The sequence below is a fragment of the Vombatus ursinus genome, unplaced genomic scaffold (genome assembly GCF_900497805.2).
Source record: "Vombatus ursinus unplaced genomic scaffold, bare-nosed wombat genome assembly UNPS02014782.1, whole genome shotgun sequence".
NCBI classification, from domain to species: Eukaryota; Metazoa; Chordata; class Mammalia; order Diprotodontia; family Vombatidae; genus Vombatus; species Vombatus ursinus.
Genome location: NW_020954560.1, coordinates 1,374,487 through 1,380,792, shown reverse-complemented (window position 1 = coordinate 1,380,792; position 6,306 = coordinate 1,374,487).

Genomic DNA, 6,306 nt, shown 5'->3' with positions numbered 1-6,306 from the left:
TCTTTTGAACTACGCAATTACTAATGACAATCTTAGACATACGATTTACATTTCCTTGTATAAAAAGTAAACAGTCTGTCCTTCTTGAGTGCCATGTAATTAGTCTTTGATGTTTACCTCATGTTTCTCTTGGATCCTGTATGTCAAATTTTCTATTGATTTCAGGTCTTTTTGCAATAAAATCCTAAAAGTCTGGCAATTCATTGAATGTCCATTTTTTTCCATTCAGGATTATGCTTAACTTTGCTGAGTATGGTATTTTCAGCCATAACCTTAGTTCTTTTGCTCTTCAATATATAGTGTTCCAAGACCTGTGGTCTTTTAGTGTAGCCACTGCTAGGTCTTGCATGATTCTAATTGTGGCTCTGCCATATTTAAATTGTTTTTGTCTTGTTTGTAATATTTTCTCCTTGAAGTGGGAGTTTCAGAATCTAGCCATAATATTAAGAAAAAAAAGTTTTTAATGATACAATTCAACAAATATTTGCTAATCACTCACTATGTAGAAGGCACTACAAGACACAGGAATACAAGGATAAAAATAAAATTATTTCATCCTGTGAGTTATTAATCACTTTTCTTGTCATTTTTTCAATATCATGTCAGGTTCACTTTGTATTTTGACAGGTTTAGCTTAATAGTTTTCTCCCTCCTCCTCCTCCATTTTCGTCATATTAATCAGATGTTCCTGTTTATGGATAATAATTTTGCTGATTGCACCAAGTCCCAAGACATTGAAGAAATTTCTGGAAGAAATCTGTATTCACTTGAGAGTTTGGCTTCTCCATCCACACAGGGAAGACCAAATGGATGAAGAATCTCAGTTGCCCAGATTTCAGCATGCATTGGGATGGACACTCTGTATTGTTCCTCCAGCAGGAAGTATATCTCAGATAGCCAAGATAGATGGACAATGATTTGGACCTAGAGTTTAACAACAGTAGGAGAGTAGACTAGATTGCTTTCAGGAAACTGAAAATATCTTTTACTGAACCCAAATTTCCCACAAAAGCAAAGGCCCATCTTTTTAACAAAATCTTGTTAGAACATCTTGCTAGTCAGGTATTCACTTGCTATTTCTTCCTTTCTCTTCCAAGGTTCCAACCTGTAGATGGGAAAAATGGCTTGAATTTGTACTTTCGTTCTTCAGTTTCCTGATCAGGACTTCATAATCATGGGATCTCAGAATCCCCAATCTAGGAGATGTCAGGGACCATGTAGTTTAACCTATCTCTCTCTCTCTCTTATCATACTTATGTAAGCTGTGGCCCATCACCCCAACTTCTGATATTACATGGACCAAACAACAACTGGGCCAACAAAGAACTGTTGGGTGATACAACATGCACACAGATATATAACTAATTTGAGTAGTGAGAGACCACTAACAATTGGGGGGATCTGAGGAGACTTCACAGAGGAGGTGGCATCTGAGCTAAGCCTTGAATAAAGAAAAATATTTTTAAAGTAGATGAGGATGGAACGTAGTCCAAGAATGCACTAATGTGAATGCAAAAAGGTAGGTGGTAGAATGTTGAGGTCAGGCAACAACAGCCAGTGGTCCAACTTAGCTGGAGTATAAATGGGAGGGGAGAGTAGAGATTAATTATGACAGTCGTGAAGGAGGTAGAATTGATGAAACTTGACTCCAACAATCTGCATATAGAGGTTTAAAAGGAGGCATAATGGGTGAATCTGAGGTTACTAACCTGGGTGACTGGGAGCATAGTGGTTCCCTCAATGAAAGTGGAAGAAGGGTGGGTTCCATTTTGACTATATTGAATTTGGGATTCTGATGGGACAACTAAGTGGATGTGTGTATTGAATCATGCTGGTGAGGAAGAAGTCAGGGGAAGGAATCCAAAGAGACTGTTGTGTCTTCATAGGAGCCTCCACTATGGAACTCAGGGTCAAAAAGGTCACTGACAAAATATTAACACAAGGGGCACCACTAAAGAACAATATTAAGGAGAGGCAAGGATTGTTAAGATTAGCGTCATCAGTCAAAGCCTTTGAAAAATATTAAGAGAAACAACATACCCCAGTGAAGGCAAAAATGAATAAAAAAGGACTTGCCTTCTGCCTAGGGCTGAATGGTGTAATCTTCATGGCCTAGTGCAGGGGTGGGGAACCTGCAGCCTGGAGGCCACATGTGGCCCTCTAGGTCCTCAAATGCAGCCCTTTGTCTGAATCCAAACTGCACAGAACAAATTTATTGCTCTAAAATGGGGACATTCGTAGCATCTGTAAGGTTGTTGTGAGGCTCAAATGAGATCACGTGTACAGTATAGAGCATTTTTATCACTTTTTTTCCCTTCAATGGTCCTGAGGGGCAGTATGGTATAATAGTGGAAAGGGTACTAGACTTGGAGTCAAGAAGATCTGGGTTCAGATCTCAGCTCTGACATTTACTCGCTCTTTGAACACGAACAAGACTGCAGGTCTTTGAACACTATATATCTAGGAGCAGAAGAACTGAGGTTATGGCTGAAAATATCATACTCAGCAAAGTTAAGCATAATCCTGAATGAAAAAAAATGGATATTCAATGAATTGCCAGACTTTTAGGATTTTATTGCAAAAAGACCTGAAATCAATAGAAAATTTGACATACAGGATCCAAGAGAAATATGAGGTAAACATCAAAGACTAATTGCAAGGCACTCAAGAAAGACAGACTGTTTACTTTTTATATGAGGAAATGTAAAACTGGTCTAAGCCTCAGTGACTCTATTCCTTACCTATAAAATAGGGATTGTAGCACTTTTAAGGTTATTATGAATAAATTTATAAATCTCAAACCTTCTAAATGTGAGCTGATGTAAAGTCCTATAATTATATTCAAAAAAATCAATCGAAACCCCTTCTGGATCTCATGTGTACTTTGTTCTAGAGGTTTATAATGACTTTATCACATAAAACTGGGCATTAGGGTTTTGTGCATTCATATTTTATCTCCTTACTATAAGTTCTGTGAGAGCACAGACTATATTTAATGTAAACTATATATTTTCCCAAACCTAGCATAGTACTCTCTCTCTCATATATATATATATGTATATATATGTATCTCATAGGTGACTAATATATGTTTGTCAAAAGACTGACTGACTGAATGAATGAATGAATGAGTGGATGGAAGGATTATTTGTCAAGAATTATAGCCTCAGCCTTAGTCTGGAAAGGGACTCTGTGTGTGTGTGTGTGTGTGTGTGTGTGTGTGTCTGCTAAAATCCCCTCCCCACAAATATTATCTCTGAGATGTGCTAAGTTGCCCATTCTCCTATCACAGATAGGAGAGGATCCTATGGCTCTTCACTATGGCCACTTTAGAGTTATATAACCCGCAGGCCTTTTGATTAGATCAAAAGGAAATTGTGAAAAAGTCCCATTTGTTTCAAAGGCCCCCAAACTGACCTATTTGTGTATATTTCTGTACAGTTTTTCCAGGGTTCTAACCCAGGCTTCTCAGTTCTCACTTTCTCTTTTATATGTCCTTTCCTAATATAGAGGGTACTGCAGAAGGCTTAGTGAGGTTTTAAAAGTTTAAAGTACTTTCTCTTTACACACATACACATATAGAACAGGAAGGTATCCTTCAAATGCAATCTATATGCATGCTGTTGTTGCATTGGCTGTTTGTTTGTTGTGGTATCCATGGTTGCTGAGATAGCCTGATAGAGTAAATAGGGATCCAGCCTCAGAGGGAGAAAGATCTGTATTCGAGTCTTACCTTTAGCAGATACTGATTGTGTGATCCAGTTGTGGTTGTGTGATTGAATGATCTAGTTGCTTGCCCTCTCAGCATCCCTGGAAACTCTATAAGACTGAAATTCAGAGAAGGTGCCAATCTATGTTTGATACAGCGTGGTTTCCTCACCTGGAGTTCTGTACACATATGCACACACATGCACACACACCTAGACACACACGCACACACATACACACCCATTACAGGACTCGTGACTTCTTCTGGGCCTGGGATAAGGGACTCTGTGTTTATGTTACTCCCTACTCTAATTACTAGCCCTATCTCAAAGTCTTTGGCAGAAGGCTCTGGGAGATTTAGACCAGCTCAGTGAAACCTACAGAAAAGAATCTTTGTAAAACATAAAAAAAACAATATAAATGTGAATGATTATGAGCATAATGAATTATCGTTTTGTCGTCATTGTTATTACTAAGTCTATTTGGGAAATCAGCAGGGAGTAGGGAAGGTAAATCAATGCTGCTCAGTCTTTACACTCTATAAATCTAGCCATACTGGCTCACTTATTATTCCTCGCACATAATGCTTCTTATCCCATCTCCCTGCCTTTGAATTGGCTTTCCCCATGCTTGGAATGCATTCTCTCCTCACCTCTGACTCTTAAGCTCCACCTCCTTTCTTTTAACTCTCCAATTAAATGCCACCTACTGCCTGAGATCTTTCTTGATACCACCAGCAGCTAATGCCTTCTTTCCCACAATTACCTTGTATTTTTATATACAAAAAGTCCATGCTGTCTTTGCTGATAGAATGTAAATTCCTTAAGAGACTATTTTATTTTTAAAATTTGTATCCTTAACACCTAACCCAGTGCCTGGCACAAATAGGTGCTTAATAATTTAAAGCTTACCGATTGACTCGTTGATAGTGTTTCCCAGTTTGGTCCTAGTTTCTCACATAGGCCTGGAGGCATACTGAAAGGAGACAGAGGCAGATAAGCGATAGGATCTCCTTTGTCTTCTCAATCACGATTTACCAAGAGAGGAAGAAAGCAGGGCAGATTTCTGGCATTGCCACATATTTTTGGCATTATCCAATGTCCTCCACTTTAGGGCAGGCTCTTTCTATCATGACTTATCACCTGTGACATGACATGTTCTACACATATGGGCATGTTGTACACATTAGGACACGTTTCCTGCATTAAGGGATTTTCCCAGACTTTGGGCATTTTCCTGGTTCAAAATTTAAGATGGATCTCAGCGTGCAGATGTATGCAGGGGGTACCAGAGGGAGGGAAAAGGTATTCTTCTCTTTAGGAGACACTATCATTATTATTCCCATCATAGTCACTATTTAATGAAGGATAATGGGAATCTGATGTTTATATAGAGTTTTTAAATTCACAAGGTATCATACACATATTATCTCATTTTATCCTCACAGCAACCCTATAAGGTAAGATTTACATTTTGCAAGAAAACTGAATCTCAGAGGGGTTCAGGATTGACTTGTCCATGGCCACACATGACTGCATGTGAGGTAGTTTTGAACCCAGGTCCTCTGAGGAGTGACATTAATAGGAAGAAACAACTGTTCTGTGTCTACTTTATCTCAGAGTATGATCCCCCCCATATATGTTCTCTCATCTCAGATCTAACCTTGGACATCCCTACTAAGCATTGTTCCATCCTAAATTCTAAGGTCCAGCCCCCTCAACCTCTCTTTTCAAATGGTGCCAAGCTAGAGTAGTCTATCACCGGGCTTGCAACACACAGCTCACCTGGAATGCCTCTGTTCACTGATGGGCTGGATGGAGACCTCCAGACAACTTAATAGATCATTTCTCATAAAGAGAGCCTCCAGGAAGGAAAAGAACATTACACCAGCAGAATGCACTTACAAGAAATAGATATGTGCAGCCGCAGGATAAAAAGCTTTGATATTAAAATTTTTTATAACTTAAAAAGGCATGAAAAATGATACCGACCACTAACTAATCAACATTCCTTTGTGAATGCAGCTTCAGTTCCTAACCAGAAACACATCTCTGCTATTGTCTTGTCTGGATCCAGATGCAAACATGATTAATTAAGTTTCAGGCAAGGAACAGGAGGGGGAAACGGCCTGATATATCATTTGATGAGGAACATTCCTACAAACAGCAGCTTGTGCAGATCTTGAAGCCTGGTTCCTTGTTTTGCTTATGCTGAAGTTATTGTTATCTCTGTTACCATGGCAGCCCCTTATTTTTTAAACCCAGTCCAAAGGGCCGAGAGGTTGAGTAATAATGCAGGCAACGAGAAAATTCTGATGCCCCCAGTAAGTCTGGGAAATGCCTCGGTTTCCTGCAAAGGAGCCCAGGAGATGTGTAAATGGATTGTCTCAAAGGTAAATAAATGCAAGTGATACATATCAAGCAATATTAAATAGTGGGAAGATCATGAGTCAGGAAACCTCAAGTTTGAGTCTCACCACATTGACTTACCCTCTCCTGCCTTTGTAAAGTGCTTAGCTCAGTGACTGGTATGTACTAGGTGCTTAATAAATGACCATTCCCTTCCTTCCCTTTTCCCATTTGAAAAATAGAGACATGA